The sequence below is a fragment of the Stegodyphus dumicola genome, chromosome 7 (assembly GCF_044657685.1).
Source record: "Stegodyphus dumicola isolate Sdum_Otavi_A_Nest chromosome 7, ASM4465768v1".
Lineage (NCBI taxonomy): Eukaryota > Metazoa > Arthropoda > Arachnida > Araneae > Eresidae > Stegodyphus > Stegodyphus dumicola.
In genome coordinates this window covers 119211969-119233542 of record NC_140774.1, presented here as the reverse complement: position 1 = coordinate 119233542, position 21574 = coordinate 119211969, and the positions used below count along the sequence as shown (strand labels likewise).

At 32.2% G+C, this 21574-nt stretch overlaps 1 long non-coding RNA gene across 1 annotated transcript; it reads right to left on the bottom strand.

Annotated features, from left to right (window-relative positions):
* Positions 1–2444: 2444 nt before the first annotated feature.
* LOC146996324 (uncharacterized) lies at positions 2445–21116 on the bottom strand. The gene is made up of 3 exons (XR_015042186.1): positions 20861–21116; positions 20363–20406; positions 2445–2689 (listed from the first exon to the last, which is right to left on the bottom strand). It is a non-coding gene; the product is annotated as an uncharacterized LOC146996324 (long non-coding RNA).
* Between the last annotated feature and the right edge of the window lie 458 nt (positions 21117–21574).

The following is a 21574-nucleotide window of genomic DNA, read 5'->3' as shown; positions in this document are numbered from 1 at the left end:
TCTTTCAAAATATAACTTACCAGTATGGATGCACACTTTTAAAATAATTCTACTTTAATTAAACTTAGGAGATAATATAATCAATTAATCAATACTGTTTAGGAAATAAATTATATATATATATATATATATATATATATATATATATATATATATATATATATATTAGATTTATTTAAAACATTTTAATGAACACTATATAGTATTATACTTAGGTTCAAGTCATAGAATATCGAAATATTAATTCTGATTATTGATTTAGCCCCACACGTAGCTGAGTAGTTAAGACTGCTGAATGCTGGAAGTTTGATCATAGGTGAAAGTACTGGCTGTATGGTTTTTCCTGTGTGTAACGTAAATGTGAGCCATTTTTCCTTAGGGGAGGCAGATAGCCCTCGTGTTCTTTGCTGCAGAGTCGTAGCTATTGTTTTCAGCGCCCAGGGACAACTGAAGATTTCGCGCCCCCTACTGCTTGCCAAGGATGGAAAACATTTAATTCTAAAATGTCGTAACATCAGTTTGGCGCCCCTTGGATTCTGCGCCCGGGGACAGATGCCCCCTCTTGCCCCCCTCTAGCTACGCCCCTGCTTTGCTGTATTCAAATATCCTGATCTAAACTTTTATTCGTTTTTTTCCATTTAGTGAATATGGCAGAGATAGTTATAATTCTTATGTATTACAGTGCAAGGATAAATTGTTGTTAATAAAAATAAACAAATAAGTTTCATCTTTACCCTCCCCCTGTGTGTGTGTATGCATGCATAAAATTTTGATTTTTCCATCTAAATTTGTTTTTGCGTTTAATTATTATTGAAATGTCAGTTTAATGCCGCGTATGTAACTCAAGTGCATTTTTATCCAACCACAACTTTTTTTTTAACTGCAGTGTGTGTACAAAACTTATTTCATTTTAATTTGGATTCACTAGAATTTTTAATTCGATACCGCCATTTTACCTCTGCAAGATGATTGTTTTCAGAGATAATCAAATCTTGAGCTTATGAGAAAACAAATCACTCGCGGTAGTTCTAAATTTTTTTTTAGCTTAAGGAACAATGTAATAAAAAACATGAACATTTCTTAATCTTTTTTTTTAATCTTCATTGGGCTACATTTTGTTATTCTATTGAAGTATTTATCATCCTTGCTGCATAATACAGTCAAAAGTCGTTAATCCGGACTCGTCGGGACTTCGGCGATTCCGAATTATCGATTTTTCCGGATTATAGGTCATCAGTTTAAATCTGGTAAGATGGCATGCAGAAATTATAAAATTAAAAATATGAAACCGTCATTTATGAAATAAACAACAATTATGATCTAAAGGGTATCAAAATTTACAAAAAATAAAGCTTAATATTTATTTGTTTACTTTATTAAACATTTCTTTCAATGTAAGTTGTTTAAGTTGCTTCGTTTTATGTGATAATACTTTCTCTTTAATTCTATAAACAGACATAATTTCTTGTTCATTTACAAAGTTCCGCTGTTCATGTCCTATAATTGCTGTGTCGAGAATACCGACTAATTTGTCAATCGAAATTTTTTCGTTTTCAATAACCTCTGAGTCACTTTCTTCACTATCGAAAGCGAATTATAATGACGAGGAACGTGATTTAAATCATATCAAAGATCGAGTACATCGAGATGAAATACTACATTTAGTAAAGAATTATAAGCCAAATAAAATAAAAACATCTGCTCTGAAGATAAGGATAGTGCTGACAGATAAACTTCCAATTCATTGCGCGCCGTGTCATTTCCTTTCCCCCGCAGAGCAGCGTGAAATTGATAAACATATTTCGGAATGATTAGGTAATCAAAGGATATGTCTTTATCCATTTTTTGCAGCAATTCCACTTTCTGGGTAATGGACTTCGAAACATACTTTCGCTTTGTAGATCCTTTACATATTAGTAAATATCTATCGTAAATTTTATTTGACATAATCGGAAGTTCAAGCTTACTTTTATAAAATTGCTCCAACAGTCTGCAAAAAATAATAAGCCGGATCCAATTCGAAGATTAAAGAACAACGCAATCTGCAACATTAACTGAAATAGATAATTAGATAATTTTAGCTTATACTGTCCGTTATACATTAAACGCGCATGCGTAAACGCGTTATGCGCATGCGGACATGTATATTCGCAGTTGTAAAGATCTTACGCGCACGTGTAAACGCCTATGCGCATGCGTGAACGCGACGCATGCGAAGAAAGTTTTTAGCTTTGAGGTCCGGATTATGGATGTCCGAATTAACGATTTTGACTGTAATTGCCCGTTTTCAGAAGTTATAATTCAGTGTAGTGTAATATTTAATTTATCTTTCACATTAAAACACTCAAAAATAATGAGCATCCTTTTTTATATCTTTATTTAATTTTGATTTTTATAATAATTAAGAGACAGAATTCTTCAAAGGAATATAACTGCAATTTGTTTTAAAATTTATTAAGTTCTATAAAGAAAGCAATACAAGAACATGTCATATATGCATAAGAATTTTGGTCCTTGTTCAGTAGCAAGAGGTTTAAAAAAGGAAGAGAACGTTCTGACTGGCTTCCCAATGTAATCTATATATCTTCAAGATTTTGCCATCAAGTAACTTCCTGAATTCTAAAAATTATGTCACCTGTACTTCACCAGGTAACTAGTCCTGTGTTTTAGACACCATACACTGACAATACTGAAAGAGAATTGTCATTTCATTAAGCTCCAGACTTTGAATGCTGTTGTCAACTTTGAATTAACAATTTATTTTATTAATTTGATCTGAAGTGTATGAAATCGGGAAAATTTATCTTATATTAAAATAAAAAAAGAAAAACAATATTTTTATTTGCATGCATAAAAGACCTGGGCAGTTTGGAAACATACACTAAAGTTTCAGCATTTTCCTAAAATATGATTAAGTAAAAATAACCTCGACTTGACAATATCCTGATTTAATGAAAAATTTCATGAATTATGTCACACTTTGATTACTATTAATTGTTTGAAATGATATTTTTGCATCCTTAATTGACAAACTTAATGACTATAGCACAGGGAATTAAAAAAAATTACTGAATTTAATTCAATGAACTTTTCATTAAGTCACTCGTGTGCAAAATTAAGAGAATTTGCAAATTATGTTTATTTTTAAGAAAAGTTTTGAATCCAAGGTACTAATTATGCCGCCAAAGAATTATGCAAATATTCAGAGTCGAATACGTAATCGTACATGTGCGTATCTGCGGAGCTATGATCATGAAAAGAATGTCAGCGCACGAGGGGTTTTCAACAATTCATTACAATACTGGATATTATTCTGCATTGTGATTGCACCTGTATATATTTGTGTATATTTGATATCTCCTTTTTTAATATCTAAATTATATTACACTTCATTTGTATTCTTATTTCATTGCCCCTTTGCTGTGTATATCAGAGACTTCGAGGATTTTTTCATCCCTCCATTTCATGTGTTCTATAACCACTAGTTGGCACCACTTTACAGTAAATCACCTATCTACATGTTGGAAAATTTTTTATCACCAGTTCGGACTAGCGCCCACTTCTGCGATGGAATCAAAGAGTTAAATGCAATGGTAGCCACAGTAATTGCTATAGAGTTCTGCCGATTACGGTGTGTATGTATAAAGCCAATGGCCTAGAAGAGTTCTCCCAGATTCGGGTAAAAACCAGTTAGTTACATGCCTGTTTCAAAGCCACGCTTGGCGATTAACAGTAGATTGTCGCCAGATCAATCAGAAGCGGAGGTAGTTAAAGAGCTCAATGTGACACCCAGTGTTGTCAGCAATTTATGAAAACAGTTTCAGGACTTTGAAAAGTTCGACCAAGATCCTCAACCAAGGTCCAAAGCCGACCAAAATCCACAACGACGACGAAGCTCACTATTTCCCTCTTTCAGCGCTGCGACACAGAACTGCTACAGATTCACAACTCTCACCTGAGCTATATGCTGCCGCTGAAATCCGAGTTTCACGGTTTACAGTTGTCTGAAGGCATCATGAGATAGGGCTGTATGCCAAAAGACGTGCCATTTGCGTTCCGCTCACTTCAATACACAGACTTCAGTGCGTGCTTTTTATACGAGCCGAGATATGCCTGGCCATTGATTCTTATTGTGTCTGCATCTGGAAAGAGCCTGGAACACGATACCATCCCTTCCCTCATCATGGGAAAGGATCATTACGGTGGTGGAAGTGTAATAGTTGGGTAGGTATTATGCTGAACGGCCCCACACCCCCTTCATGTGTTTGACAAAGGCTTTCTGATTTCTATGAGGTATAGAGAAGCAATCTTAGATCGTATGTTTCAGGAGCGCAGTTGGTCCGGTGTTCCTGTTAATGGATGACAAAGCTCGTTCACATAGGGCTCAGCTGGTCAACAGTAACCTGGAAAGTGAGGATATTTGCCACCTGGCTAAACAACGCAACACCTAACTGAAATAATATATTCATATAAAGCATGTCTGGGACGCTCTTAGGAGGGAAATTTTCCCCCCTCCAAGAACCATCCTGGAGTTGAAAACTGTCTTGTTGCAGGAATGAGACCAACTGCCATAGGGGCTCTTCATCTGCGTCCTGTCTAGTATGCCGTCACGATACACGACCTGTCTGGCTGTAGAAAAGACCATACCTCATATTAGATCTTAAAGAGATATTAATTTATTTTACCGATGTTTATTTAGAGCTTTATTGATAATCATGAGACATAAAATGACTTGGAATGTCACATTCCTTTCTCTGTTATAAATGTATATTCATAGCGTAATTTTAAAATAATTCATTAAGTTATTTACAATAAATTTGACAGATGAACTCCTGTGTAAATAGAAAGTTTAAGAAACATTAATGAAGTTCTCCTATATTTATGTCTTTATTCTAAACAACGCAACACCTAACTGAAATAATATATCGTTAGTTTCGCTTTCAGTTTCAGGATAGTTCTAAAAAATTAAGTTGTTTCAACTTTTTTAAAAATTAACAGTATTCAGGATCTTACCTGTTTTTGAGGTGATCCTCTCTACTCCTCAAGGTTCCATATGATTTCGATCTTGTGCGAAAGTGATTTTCAGTACCGATATTAGTCTTAGACATATTTTGTTCTTTTCAGAGATGGACGCAACTAGAGACAGACAGACAGATAAAGTAGACAGATGTCTTGGTTTGCACCCGCTAAGTCTTTCTGCACCGATGGGCGAAAAATCAAGCATGGGTGCGAAGGAAAGGTATATAGAAAGAGGGGCAATTTCGTATTTGAGGAGAGTAAAAAGGAACTTCGTACATCTTGTACGAGTTCAAAAGACCAGGAAGAAAAGATGGGATAAAATAAAATTTAAAATAAATGGCCCAAAAATAATAGAGGGAAAAAAAAGGTGGGGCTATAGAAAGAAAAGGAAAAGAAGTAGGAAATATCCTAAAATACGATCGTGTCCATGAGTGTAGTTAAAAGGAGAAGAAACTGTCTTCATTTACAATAAATAGTGTCTCACATGTGTGTTTGTGTAGTGAGTGTGTTTGGTAATGGTGAATAGATGTGTTACTGGGGAAAAAACAAATATTGACGGTGTTAAAATGCTTCGTATCAAGGTATTTAGCATGGAATATAAAGTAATATGTACGCTTGCATCCTGAGATATCAACAAAGGTCATCAAACAAAAGTATATATTAATTTAACCAAAGTAACTTATGCTACTTTCATTCTCAACATTTTCATACATTTTTCAAAAAACAGCAGCAGACTAACAACATAGAACCATATACAATACAAGACCACAACCGCACACACCAAAAAATATATATATATATATATATATATGTGTGTGTGTGTGTGTGTGTGTGTGTGTGTAAATTACTGAGTATATGTATTAAAAACACAAATTAAACAGTATTTATTAATTTAACTATCATAATTTATTACAAGATTAATTATTTTACTATCATAATTTATTACTAGTTAAATAATGTTAGTATAACACAATGAGGCACACTGTTATTTATATAAGCTCATAGTTCTAAGAATTCATTTAAGGCGGTGAAGAATAAACCATCCCTTACATATGGACATTTAACAGATAGCAAAGAACAGTATGAGAAAAAATCGGTGAGGTATAATATCATTTAAAGGCGGAACTATATTCAAGCGATCTAGAAAGAAATGAGAATCCGGAAGATCCGAGAGGGAAATAGCGCGATGCCCAAATTATCCCTCTCTCGAGATTCCTTAAGGGCTTTGTAAGTGTTGACAGACGTGAACTGATAACGCTGGCGTCTGTTTGGAGTTGATACACAAAGGAAGCCACAAGCAATGGCAATTTCAAGTATTTTTTAATGCTTTAAACTGATGAAAAATTAAGATTTATTGATTTAAATGTACTTATTTAAAGAAATTTGATTTAGTTTAGATGAAAGAAAAGTACTTATCTTAAAATTCCAGGCTTTTGAAGTATATCCTTACATTGTCCGCTGTTTTATTCTCGTCAACATCGGAGCCGAAATTCATTGGAATGATATAGGTGTTGTAGGGGGAAAAAACATTTTTCAAAGAAATTTAATTGATAATCACCAAGAGGAAAGGAAATATTTTCACTTTTTTACGGAGCGCAGCGATCGTGCTGCCGCTTGCCTCGGTGATCGCAGACCAGAAATCACGCAACTAGAGAGTTTACTGCATTTTGTTTTATTCCGTCACAAATAAGGTGATGAACGATTTCATCACGTTTAAATATTTGTGAATGATTTCATGTTATGCCCTGTTAATTAAATAAAGGGAAACTTTTTAAAATTATTTCTAGGATATTTGAATATGATGCAAATGTTATGCCATTTTTTTAATCATATTTAAAGAAAATATCAGACAGACAGACAGACAAAGTAGACAGATGTCTTTTGTTGCACCCGCTAAGTCTTTCTGCACCGATGGGCGAAAAATCAAGCATAGGTGCGAAGGAAAGGTATATAGAAAGGGGGGGGCAATTTCGTATTTCAGAGGAGAGTAAAAAGGAACTTCGTACATCTTGTACGATTTCGAAAGGCCAGGAAGAAAAGATGGGACAAAATAAAGTAAAAAATAAATGGCCCAAAAGTAATGGAGAGGAAAAAAAAATTATTTATAATTTAAAAAAAAAGGGCCTATAGAAAGAAAAGGAAAGGAAGTAAGAGAATTTTGTTTAAAAAAAAAAAAAAAAAAAAAACCACGATTGTGTTCATGAGTGTAGTCAAAGTTGTTATCATTTACATTAAATACAGTCTTCCAGGTGTGTGTAATGAGTGTGTTTTGTAAAGCTGAATAGAGGTAAAGATGGGGAAAATTAATAACAAAATAATAAATTTTGGGGGTCCAGTCACATAACAGTATAAGTCAAGTTTAGAAGCTAACTTTTGCTATAACAGGGAAACTAAAATTTAAAGACAATATCCACATTTTTTTTAAAGCTAACTTTTAACAGTTACCGTTATTGAATCTAAGAATCTCTAGAAACTATGCATTTTCGTCTGACAAATATAATAAATAATGTAACTGTTCAATAACAGACTGACAATACTTTTTATAAATTTTAAATAATTCGTACATTTATCAGTTAACTAGATTTTTAAATCTAGTTAACTGATAACTATAATTTAATTTATTGATTAATACTATAATTTAATTAATTGATTAATCTATAATTTAAACACATTTTTTTAATATGCTTGCCACTTTTTTCATTTTTGGCATTGCGAACTTGGTATATAACATTATTCGAATTATCGAAAACAGTTTTAAAAAATTATATTTGAGAATGCAGGTCATGATATAAAGAATTATCGCATTTGGCCTTTGCCTGTTCTCATGACTAGCACGTCCAGCTGTCATGAAGACCAAACATTAGCTTATTCTAGCTGATTTTTTATGGCAGTTTATGTAGCACCGATGTGCGTAATAAAAAAACTGCCTACTAAATTATTCATAAGTCAAATGAAACAGTTTACACAGTTCTTTTTAAGTTGTACAGATATTAAACTATCCACGATTAGCTAAAAAATTATTTTATTTTAGTAATTGAGTTTTTACATGCAGTTTAACACATTGACTGCCATGTACATCATCGATGATTCATAGCGGCCTTACTTTTCGGAGCCATGCTCATCGAGTGTGACTCAAATTTTATATTGTTTAAAGCTGTGTGAGTCATCGGTGCTTCACAAATGGATCAATTTATATGGTTAAAATTATTTCTACATTCAGAAAGTTGTTCGTATTCTTGGTTTCTGCTTCTGGAAGCTTTTTTTTTCATAGATTATTATCTGATTTTAATATAGATTTTGCTGCAATAAGTAATCCTTATTTATGAAGTAAAACAACGAAGTTATAATTAAATGGGATTGTGTTGTTTATTGAAAGAATACAAGACTAGCGATATTTTTTAAGATGTTTACACATTCACTAAGTTATTTATTTTTGGTTATGTATTATGTTTTATTATTTGTATTGTAATACAGTATTTGTCTAATTTTACCAATTTTTCCTATTGAGATATAGAACTCTTGTGTTAATTTACAATGAACTGAAATGTAATAAATTTATTGTTTAAAACCTGTTATTTGTTTATCTATTTATTAAATATTCATAAAAATATATTCAGATTAGGTACTGAACTGATTTTTAGGATAAAGGAGACACGAAACCACTAGAATTTAAAAAAAAATGATCCGACAGACTATTTTACCAGATTTTGCTGTGGCACTGTGGTAAATAAAGATTACACACCCACGTGTTAAATAAAGATTCTTTTTAAGAACCCTAAAAAACTTTGATTTTAGAAAACAATTATGTCCGTGAAGTATTAGCAAATTTGTTATATATATTTATAATACCGCTGTCCCCAATGAAATATATCATTATTTCGCTCTTTATTATCCATTAAAATGGGGGTATCGCCTCAACCAGAGGTTCATTGTAGCCCAAATAAGTATGTAGAGTTCCAAAAAAAAAAAAAAAAAAAAAAGGTGAATTTGAAGATTTAATAATGTCCTTATTCTTCAGAAACGCAATTTGGGTACAGTAAAATTAAATAATCATGTTCGAAAATTAATTTCTTTAAAGTTGCACAGTAAACACCACGTGATGCGAGGTGGCCAATAGCGAGTGAAGGAGTCATAAGACCGCGAACTAAAATTTTCTCTGAAAGCAAAGTCTTTGCTTTAAAACACTACACAGTACTAAATAAATTCTTGGTTAAATGAAAATAATAAGTAAGAAATATAAGTTGCAATCAAAGTCCATAAGCTTTGTGCATAACGTAAACTGATCATGAGTAATAAAGAGTAATAAGATACGTAAAATAAGTAGAAATAAAAGATATACACTGTACACTACCACCATAATGCATTATGATGTATAGTTCGCGGTCTTTTATCTGTGGGTTCTTTAATGGCTAGGTATTGTGAGTTTTTCAGTTTTTCAAAGAAGTTGTGTGCTGTAGTTAGTATTTGATCATGAATCGGGAGAATATTTAAATTCTCATGGATTTGCGCGTTCCGCACAAACCAAGGGGCATTTGTTATGCTACGGAGAATCTTATTAGGTAAGACGTTTTTTTTTCTAGCGTTCAGTTTATCCGGCAGTTGCCCATGCAGGAACTGCATAGAGTAGAATTGGTCTGATGAGAGTGATATAAAGATTTCTCTTAGTATTCAGATTTAATTTAGATTTCCTTCCAAGCAGGGAGTAAAGAGACATAAATGCTGCATTAGCTTTATTGATGGTATACTGGATATGGTCCTTGAAATTTAAAGCTTTGTCGACGTACACTCCTAGGTAATTATATGAGCTTGCTACTGGAACAGGTGAATTATCTATTTTAATATTGGAATTAACTGGAAAATTTTTTCTGTATCTGCGATATAAAACAACCCAACATTTATCTGCGTTAAGTTTAATTTTCCAAATTTCACAGTATTTGTTGATTAGATTAGCTTGCATTTGGAGTTTGTCAAGACCATTTTGTGGATTTCTAGAGCTGGTTAAGATAACTGTATTGTCCGCATATTTATAAATACTTGAGTGTAGTGGGACAGGCATGTCATTTATAAAAATATTAAAATATTTCGGTCCTAAAACTGACCCTTGAGGGACGCCTCGGAAAATCTGTTTCTTGATGAGAGAATTTCTCCACATCTTTACTTGAAACGTGCGACGGTAGAGATAAGAGTAGGTAAGTTTAATGAAGTTATTAGGCAGAAGGAAATTTGACAATTTGTGGAGTAAGCCAAGCATGCCAGACTCGGTCAAATGCCTTCTCAAAATCGAGAAAGCATGCTGCTACACCATTCTTTTTTCTAAATTCTTGGGCGATAAATTCTACCAGGTGGAGTATCTGATGAGTAGTACAGTGTCCCTTTCGGAAACCAAATTGGTTCCTATCAATGCCAATTTGGTAAGTCTTGTACTGATGACACGTTCAAAAACTTTGCAGAGAGCCGGTGCCAGGCTGATGGGTCTATAATTTTTGGCATATTTAAGGTCTTTTCCAGGTTTCAAGATGTTAATAATTATTGAATGCTTCCACTGAGAGGGAAAATAGCAGTGACGAATGCATGCGTTGAAAATATTAATGATAAGTACTATACATCTGTTAGGCAGTGCCTGTAGCCCTTCATTTGAGATATTATCAAAGCCTTGGCTTTACGTTTTTTGATAATTTAGAGGCTTTAAATTATGATAGCATTTTCGCCTCCTCTGTTGTGAGGTCTATCCTCTCTGATAGCCATGAATTATGAATCTGTCACAAGCTCGAAGATGTGTTTCATTGACTAACATGACATCAGTGTCATGTTTTTGGAGGTCGGAAATCGGAGATCATCATTCGTTAAGTGGTGTTCAACCCAAAGGCATTTACCACTACATGTTTATCCATCCCCTAAGGACCTGTGAAAGTTATTTTTGGAGGTAAGAGATGAGCTGAGGTTGTTGCTTACGGATACCATTAGCATTGAAGAAATTAATTTTTATAAAGCTTTTGGTAGCTAAAATAAGATTAGGAATATTATGAATCGGCTTAAAATTTATAATCAGTATTTGACAGATAATCAAAAACGGCCATGCCGACCTCTAATTTTTCAAATATTCCTTTAGCATTTTTAAATTTTTAGAAGAAATCTTTAATTTGTAACTTTAACCTCTCATAAAATCCTAATTGGCTAGATCCTTTCGGTTGGTTTTCATCTCTGGATGATTGTTGCCAGGCAGGACTACGTTTAGGGATCTCCTTCGGATTGAGCGCCTGAAAGAAATCTTTACCTCTCATAAAATCCTAATTGGCTAGTTTTTGATCCTTTCGGTTGGTTTTCATCTCTGGATGACTGTTGCCAGGCAGGACTACGTTTAGGGATCTCCTTCGGATTGAGCGCCTGGAATTCGTTTTGTCGTAATGGAATTGATTCTTCATCGCTTCTATTTTGGCTTTAATTTCTTCAATCTGTTTCTGTATATTAAATGGGTGCTCATGGCAACCTTTAAAAGAAGAAATGTGATCTGCTCTGCAGAGGGCACAGACTGGAGGTTTATCTTTATCATTTTTTTGTTTGGGAGCAAGTATAGGTCTCGTGAGGTTTTGCACATTTTAAACAGCATGCTTTGTATTTGCGGCGATCCCGTGTATGCCCGTACCGCTGGCACTTATGGCATTGCATGGGGCCAGGGCGAGATTTGTAAGGTTTCCACGAACACGTCGAGTCCTCTTAATTTCTTTATGTCATATATAGCTTTACCTTCTTTATTGCGGGTGCATTCTGCTAAGTATACAGGTAAATGGATAATTTTCCCCTCAATAACATGAGTGATTTAACGGTTTTTTTGGATGGGTATTTCCCTTTCTTTTATTTCAGATTTGATACGTTCAATATCAGCAGTCTTTGGCAGTTTCTCGATGTTCATTTTAAAAGTATGGTAGGGAAGTTCAAGTTTATCTAAAAAATCAGTGAGCATTCTGTAATGTTCAAAGTCGTAAACTCTGATGGTAAGAGTACCGGATAAATTTCCGCGGAATTTTTTGATTTGTAACTTTCCTTCAATAGCATCTTTTAATTTGTCCCAGTCGCCTGCAAAGTCGGCTAGGACAGTGGGAGGGGGATAAAATCACCCTGCTCGTTAGTAGAATCGATATTGTCTTCGAGATTTAATTCCTGGAATTTGTTTTTCTGTGCTGGCTCATTAACCTTTGCTTTTGAGAGTGCGTTTATGTGTTATGCGAGGTGTAGTAAAACCTTCTTTATCCGTTATGTTTATCTTACGCTTAATTTTAGCGTTAGTAGATTCGGTAGATTTATTAGTTTCCATAGTAGCTGGGAGTAATTAGTGGGTTCATCCTCAGTTTGAGTTCAATAACGTACTGGCTTAGTGCTGCGATTTGATTTTTGAGATCATTAAGATAGCTAATTATTCCTCGGACTGATTGGGAACATCTCTAAGTGAGTAATATTCTTCCTCTAGTTTTTGCATAATAAGCATAAGATTAGATGGACGTAATTCTATAGTATGATTTAAACACTAGTCCTCGGTCCTTCTGAAAGGCTTCCTCTCTCTCCATGATAATCTGTTGATCCGTTCACCTAACCAAATGGCTAAGATTGAATGAAAAACATACTTCTGGAACTTAATAGCCCTTCTGTGCTGTTATTTATTTTGTGCTCCAGAAAAATCTTGTTTACAAGCAGGTTATATTATAACATAAAAATCAACTTGTGTTAAGAATCACTGAACTGTTGTCTCATCGTACGAAACCAGGACCACCAGTATGCCTGATTGCGATAAATTTTCCCCCTTCAATCTTCTACGAGATTTTCCTTCTCCTGAATGAACTACTACAAGTGCCACTTCAGCATTACTAGATAGAGCCGAAGGTATCATATGGCCAAAAAAAATTACGTTCTGCTCAATTTATTTGCAAAATAAGGTGGAAAGGTGGGAAAGAGCACATGTGGTGTAATTTTCTTTAATTACCATAAAGAAATCACACATAGTGCAGTCAAATTGTCTTTCTACTATGACATTAATGTAAATTATTTTAAGATATGAAGTCTAACATATCGTATGTCTTTAAAAGTTCTTATGCCTTTTAGCCATTTAAACATATATACTTGCACTTACAAACATGTTTTGAATAAGACAAATATTCATGTTTTTGTATTTTTAAATTTAAAATATCAGTTTTAACTCATGAAATTATAAAACCTATGAAATTAATTTTGTAACACTTGCATTCTTTGATTTTATTTCCAAATATCAGTTAATAATAATCAGTAGAATGACTTTTCTTTCACATGTACTATTGTTCATTATTTTGAAAAAAAAAAAAAAAAAAAAAAATAGTCTGAGCGTTTTTGGTTAAAAAAAGATATTCAAAATATTTTCAAAATGAACTCATATAAGTATTCGAATACTTTGAAGAAAGAGTCAATAAAAAAAATAAATTAATAAAATAACGGGACATTCAATACTCATAATGGTTAGATATCTTTTAGCTAAAGTTACACTTTTCACATGCATTTATCTATATTTTTTGAGTAACTGTTGTTCCATTCATACATGTTCAATTTGATTTAAGTCTGAAGACTAAATGAAGGAAGAAGTTGTGATAACTTCCGGACAGTTGTATGAAAACCACATGTGAACATTTAGGGCTGTATGTTTAGAATCATTATCCTGATAAAACATGAATGTATTTTGCATTCCAATTTTCTTGCAGATGCTTTCAAATTTTCATAATAGTTATATACTGATATATATAATTTTCCACTATAAATGATACAAGATTCTAGTAAAATTGGCTGCCTTTGGTATCTAGAATACTTGAGAATTGTGTAGCGACTATTCATTGACTTCTAAAAGTCTAGAGCGACAAGTCAAAAGTAGAGTTTAAATATCCTTTTATTTAACTTGAGACCATTTATAGTTGGCCAATCCTGGGCTTACATGAAGTCTCCACTTGGGCTTTAACTTAAGATAGAAAATAAGAAACTAATGCTAACTAACTAAAAACTAGAAAAAGCTGTACAGAAATAACTAACAGAGTTGGCCCTTAATTAAACCTCACTGGCAAATACTAACAGCCACGTAACAATACGGCTGAACGTAGTAAGATTTAGCTTAAAGCAATGACAATGGCCAGAAAGGAAGACATGCATTACTAAGCTCTTCCATGGGAGTAACTTCCGTAGAAGAAAAAAAATTGACGTGGTCATTATTTTTCCCTGAGACTTCTTATTAAATACTGGTTCCACCTCGTTTATATAAAACGAGATTTTGAAAATTCATTTTGGTAGGGAGTTGTAGGTGGGAAACAAAAAACAAAAAAACCAAAAAATAAATAAATAAATAAATAAATAAAAATGTTTTTTCTGCACAACGTTGCCATTGCTCGCTTTGAAATCCTTGAGTTTGTTAATCAAAAATTCGTCAAAGTTTTAAAAAATAGGAAATCGATCATAAAACAAATTTCAAATTTGGTCTTCCACATGCTCATATTCGTTGGAGGATTACGTTATTCAAAATTCGATGACTCTATGTACCGTTGTTTTATCACAATACGAGAAATATACATACATTTATGCAGATTTTTCATTATTTAATTTCTTCAAATATAATGCAGGACTCTAACATTTTGTGGCAACAGTTTGAAAAGTGAACCGACATTTATAATGAGTCCGACGCAAAATGCCAAAACGAAACTAATAGTCCTTCGGGATTCAAATCCCTTTGGACTAATAAATAAAATAAAATAAAATAAAATAAAATAAAAAAATACAGAAAAGCTGTTAAAAAAAAAAAAACTTACAAAGGTAAATTTCCCATTCCAGGAGCAGCGAGAAATATACAAACCATTTTGCTTCCAACTTCGTGCTTAACAGTATGCAGAACCATATTTAGACTTAATAAGGTCCTAAGCTATTTGAGATATGGGGCCCTTTATAAGTCTGTTATACAGTACAAAGTCCATAATCCAGACTCGTCGGAACTTTGGCGATTCCAGATTATAGATCATCAGTTTAAATCTGGTATGAAGGCATGCAGAAAATATACAATTAAAAATATGAAACCGTAATTTATGGAATAAAGAGCAATTATAATCTAATCCGTATCAAAATTTACGAAAAAAAAGCTTACATTTCTTTCAATGAATAGCCACAAAATATAATAACTACTACTGAAATATAAATGAATTTTTCTATAAAAAATAAACCTTTATTTAAACCTCAGGTTCTTAAAATACCATTTGAACTTTACCTACAACCAAGAACTAGCAAGTTTGCTCTAGGAACAGGATTTAAAAATTTAAAAACCTTGCTCCACAGAACATCCCAGCTGGTTTTTTTTTTTTTTTTTTTTTTCTTGAAATAAAATACCAAGTATCATATGTATCATTTTCCTGTGATAAGAGGTAACATATCATCATTACAGTCATTAAAATAACTCTGATTTTTTTTCTATTATGTCATTCACATTTAATGATTTGAGTTCAACTTAATTGCAAAACAAATATTAGATACTTATGCTTCATAAAACAGAACTCTTAGTATCTAAGCCTGAATTTAAACCAAAGTTTTCCTAAAACACATACACTAATGATTTTAAAAATACTGATAATTCTTATATTGATTTAGGAATGTATAAAATGGAAAATTTATTGGAATACTGAAGGAAAATTTATTGGAATACTGAATGCATAATTCACTTCAATACATAATTTATCTTCTTTTAATATGTTACATTATTTCAAAAATTCATATATACAGTTTCATTATTTTAAAAGTATGTACTATACTTAATGATCTCAAATGATGTTGAATTTTAATGATGGCTGTTACATTTTTCAGTCAGTTGTACACTTCTATCAGAAGCAAAAATGTTTTATTTACTACATTCCACCCTTTTGTAGTTCTTTGAATACTGTAGTATATATATTAATAAAACAATTTGAAGGACCAAAGTCCATAGCTATCCTATAACAGTTAATATGCATGTATGATACAAGCTCTTGATCATCCAAGGTGACCTTGGTGTATATTACTTTGAATAATCAGTCTATCATATAAAAAAAACTGAAATTTATTAATTCTTGAAATTATTCTTAGCATAAAGAATATCAAAATTTTCTCAGTATCTTGCAAAGAAGATCACCCTGTGAAATTCCTAAACAAATATGAAGTTAACTGAATAATATTACTACAAACTGAACATAAATTTCAGAAGTTTTTCCCCACCAAAATATACTGAGGAATGGTTACTTGCCATTTTATTTACCATGTTCACATTCTAGGCGCCTAAATAAATGTAATGAATTAATAGAAAAATCAAATTAAAATTCAGTTCAAATTTACATGGACTAGATTTTTGAACTATTTGAAATTCAATTCTGTTGTAAAATATATTAACATTTAATTCTTATATTCTCTGGCTAATTCCATTTCTTAAATCTTCATATAAAAATTTAGAAATGACTACAGATTAAGACAACTCTGACCAAATGAAATAGAATTTAAAAATTCTGAAAATCACTAGAGATTGAGGGAATGGAATTTGCCCAATTTAAGTTTAATTAATTAAATACATTCCATTTATTTCTGAGAAACATTTTCCTTTGTTAAGACTAAAAATTAAAAAAAGGAGAGTAGGCAGCAATGAATTATTCTTCAATAATATCAAAATGTCCTAATTTCCATACTGGCTTTAGTTATCTATTAAATGAAAGTCCACAGGAGACATTCAGATAAATTTCTAAAATTACTACACTCAAAAGTCTTTAATCCGGACTCGTCGGGACTTCGGCGATTCCGGATTACAGATCATCAACTTAAATCTGGTAAGATGGCATGAAGAAAACATAAAATAAAAAATATGAAAACTTAATTTATGAAATAAAGAGCAATTATGATCTAGAGGGTATTAAAATATACAATAAAAAATTATTTATTTGTTTACTTTATTAAACATTTCTTTCAACGCGCGCATGCATAAAGAATATATTATGCATAGTCGAAATTAGAAAATTGCAATCAGAAAACTATTTGATGTGTATCCGTAATATAACGACGAGAAATTTGATTAAATCATAATCAAAAACGGAGTACATTGAGATTAAATACTACATTTAGTAAGGAATTATAAGCCGAATAAAATAAAAACATCTGCCCTGAATATAAGGATAGTGCTGACAGATCAACTTCCTGTTCATTGTGCACCGTGATGTCCCCCCCCCCGCAGAGTGATGTAAAATTGATAAACAGATTTCGGAATGGTTAGAGAAACAAAGGATATGCCTTTATACATTTTTTTGCAGCAATTCCACTTTTTGTTTGATGGACATCAAAACATGCTTTCACTTTGTAGATTCTTCGGCAGCTCCAGAATCCGAAATTCTTTTTGACATAATCTAAAGTTCAAGCTTACTTTTATAAAATTGCTCTAACAGTCCACAAAACATAATAAGCCGGATCCATATAGAAGATTAAGGAACAACGCAATCTGCAACATTAACTGAAATACATAATTAGATAATTTTAGCTTAGCTTATACCGTCCGTTATACATTAAACGCGCATGCGTAAACGCATATGAGCATGCGCAGAAAGTTTGTAGCTTTGAGGTCCAGATCATTTCGGATTACGGACGTCCAGATTAAAGACTTTTGACTGTATTCTTATAATAGAAAAGGGATGGTCACTGTATGCTGTAGAAAAGCTTCTCGAACAGAAAGGTGATGATAAAGAAAAACTAAGTTATTTTATGAACTTGAGCATACTCGCTACAGCCACACTTGGAAATTTTCATTTTTTGGGGGTTAAAAATCTATTATCACCTGTGCCACTAAAACGAAAGGTAAAGTTCAATAGGACAATTTTTTACAGATAACAGCAAGTTTAACGAATTAATCAAATGAAAGAAAACCCAGAATGACTTAAAATTTACACACATGCTCAGACATTCATACCCAGAATTAAAAAAAAATTTTTTTTTTGTCAATAATGAAATTCTGAATTTAGTTTCAGTATTGCATGATAATCAAAACCAACACTTAAATGTCACTAACATATTTAATGAACTTTTGTCATCATGCAGAATGATACTAGCACAGCTATAACACACTGATTTTTACTTGAAAGAAATGCTCAAATTTTTTTAGTATGATTAGTCTTCATACTAAAAAAATGCTGGATAAATAGCTCAACCACCATACTCAAATAAAAACTGCTATTTATTGGAAACTTGCCTTTACTAGAAAATCCAAGAGCATAGCCTTTATACTTTAACATCATAAATTACATGAAATAAATAAAACTATTAAAAACTAAATTCCATATTTATTCAAATTGGTAGGACCATCTGCTATAAATAATACACACGGCTGGAAATTTATGAATACAGCAAATGACATACTCTTTAATAAATTCATTTCACATTTTGTTCCAATTGATCAACTTACTAGGAGAAAATTTAAATTATGGACATATCCCATATAATTAGCAGAATTCAGTAGTTAAGGTCAAAGATTTCACCAATCTGTTTAAGCCTTGAATTTACCAATAATGATAATATAATTAAGGCCTTTTTACGAAAAATTCTATGCAATCAAATAAAGCATGTTAACCTGCAAAACAAGGCACAGAAGTCAAACTTGAAATCTGAAAAATAGCAAGACTTTTGGGTGAAAGTAGAGATGCTTCGCCAAAAATGGTACAACAGATGCCAAACGGAATATCTCCGCTGATAACCTTTTACGCTCATCTTCAAAACATATCACAGCCATTTTTTTTTATCAGATTGTTTCTTTCCAGTGGCGTAGCTAGGATTCCAGCGCCCGGGGACAACTGAAGAATTTACGCCCTTTTCTATGTGTCAAGAATGCTAAACATTCATTAAAAAATTTCGTAGCATTAATTTGGTGCCCCCTGGATGCTGCGCCCAGGGACAGATGTCCCCTCTTGCCCCACCCTAGCTACGCCATTGTTTCTTTCAATACTGGCATACAATTAAATAGAATTTTTACCAGAAAGTTCAATTTTATGCCCTAATGCCATTTGCGGTATTTAAGTCAATTAGGATGCAATCACACAGCTCAGCGAAGGCGAAAATATAGAAAAGATAAAATCAAGGGTTAAATTCATCAATTCTAATGAGAATGCACTAGCGAAGTAAAGTACTGGGCTTTACATAATTCTTAAGTAAGCTATTAGTACGAACTGAAATAATACTTGCATTTAAACTTGTATTCCATATTAAAATGTAACTTGAAATTATTGTAGATAATTACTGAATCATTGAGAGAATTAGATTTTTGTAGCGTAGTTTGAGCAAAGAATTACGTGAAATGAGATCACTTGGGTTCACATGATACGAACCTGTGAATCAGGATGTTGTACCATGAAAGCATAGTAAATTCTTAAATTAATATTTTTAAAAAAAATTATTGTCTTTTTACAAAACTTTAAACGATATTAAAATGTTTATGCCCTTAAAATAAAAAAAAAATCTTAGAACCAACATTTTTTGACAATTTTTATGTGTATTATGTGTTGTCACCAATAAAGTGCGCTTGGCAAGATTTGCGCCGGCGAAACAGAAAAGTACCATACTGATTTATACAGAAATATTTTATTGCCTTTATTTTTTAAATTGCTTCCAAATGAATTCGTTCTTAATTATATCCAAAAAAATTAAAGATTAAAATTGCGATTTAAAAGGTCTACCAGACTTTTCGAGAAATGAAATACTTAGCAGAGAATGCACAGCTTATGTTAATTATAATTCTGAAGAGAAATTCTTGCAATTAGAAAAGCCACTACCTTTCAAATTGAAACCTTTTCCCGACTGCGATATTTTAAGTTTAGAAATGAAAAGGCAGATGTTATTTATGTTTGGATAAAAGGTACAGAGTTAAAAACTGCAAGCAAAAAGTAAAATTAGCTTCTATAATTAACAAACATTCGAAAGTGAATCGTTGGGCATTAAAATAACACGAACAAGAACTAATTATCATACTTATTCAAAAAAGGTAGAAAGAGCAAATTCTATATAGACTAAATAAAAATAATATTCATAAGAAAAGTACACAGCAAAAATGGATGAGAAAAATACACATGTAAGAATAAATTTTCAAACTGATATGTATTCAAAAGAACTGCATGACGAACAGCAACAACGAACTAGCTACACACAGAAATGGCATTTTTCTTGAATCGTTAAATTTGGCACATAATCAGACAAAATAAAAATTTTCACACGTAAAAGGCAGAATTTTATCCTAGAATATAATAAAAAATTAAGTAATTAAGATCAGAAAATCTTTTACCAATCTGTTAGGCCAAGAACTTACCCGCATTAGTTTTAATGAATATTCTCAACAAATCGCATCTTAATCTGTCAAATAAACTGTGTTAATATGCAAAACAAGATATTAAATAATACAAACAAAAATTGACATATTTATTCAAAAGAGGCATAAAGAAGAACAATTTTTACGCAAACTAAGTAAAAACGGCATATTTACTTGAAATTTTCTCAAAAATTTACCAGCACAATAAAAAGAGACATGGAGGGAAAAAAATAAAAAACAAGAATTAATTTTCATATCTACTCAAAAAAAAAAAAAAAAAAAAAAAAATGCAGAATGAGCAGCAGCAACACAAAACAAAATAGACAATTAAAAATAGTAATTTTAATGAATCGATCATTAATAATGAAATTCTGGGCATATACCACATAATCAGAGATAAAGTACAAATTTTTATACATAAACAGCAGATTTTATCCTACATGATTCAGTAATTAAGAGCAAGTAATATTTTACCAATTTGCTAGGCCAAGATCTTACCATCATTGGTTCTAATGCATTTTTCAACAAACAGCATTACACATCTGTCAAATAAACTGCATTAATCTGCAAAACAACACATTAAAAGAATACAACTAATTAACACATTCGCTCAAAAAAGGCATAACGAAGAGCAACTTCTACACAAATTCAGTAAAAATGGCACATTTACTTGAAATATCCTCAATCAAAAGTTTACTAGTAAAGCTTTTACATGTGTTAGAATTTTCGTGGTTACTTAAAAAAAATGGAAACAGTAATCTCTACACGACCTATAAATGAAAATGGCGCATTTATCTAAAAACACGGTAATCGGCCAGAAATCTACCAGCACATAAAACAGAAAATGAGCATGAAAAAATATACCCATGCAAAAATTACTTTTAATATTTAATAATAAATATAAGATATAAAGCAAACACTTACCAGAGAAATAACAAACAACGGGTTTTCATCCGCAGAGAACCCGTTGGCGCTTCGGGAAAGAACCCGTTGCATTCTTACTCGCCAAGCTCGTGATTCATCGACGATGAGCCGAGCCGTAAACGTGATTTTTAGTGCATGTAAATTCAAATTTGGAAAACAAGGTATTAAAAATTTATGGTAGAATTGAATTTTAGCATACTTACGGATCAAAAACAGACCACTCTTCAACCACAGTTCCAGAAATAAGAATGAACCGATGACGCCAAATTACTTGGCGAGAAAGTTATT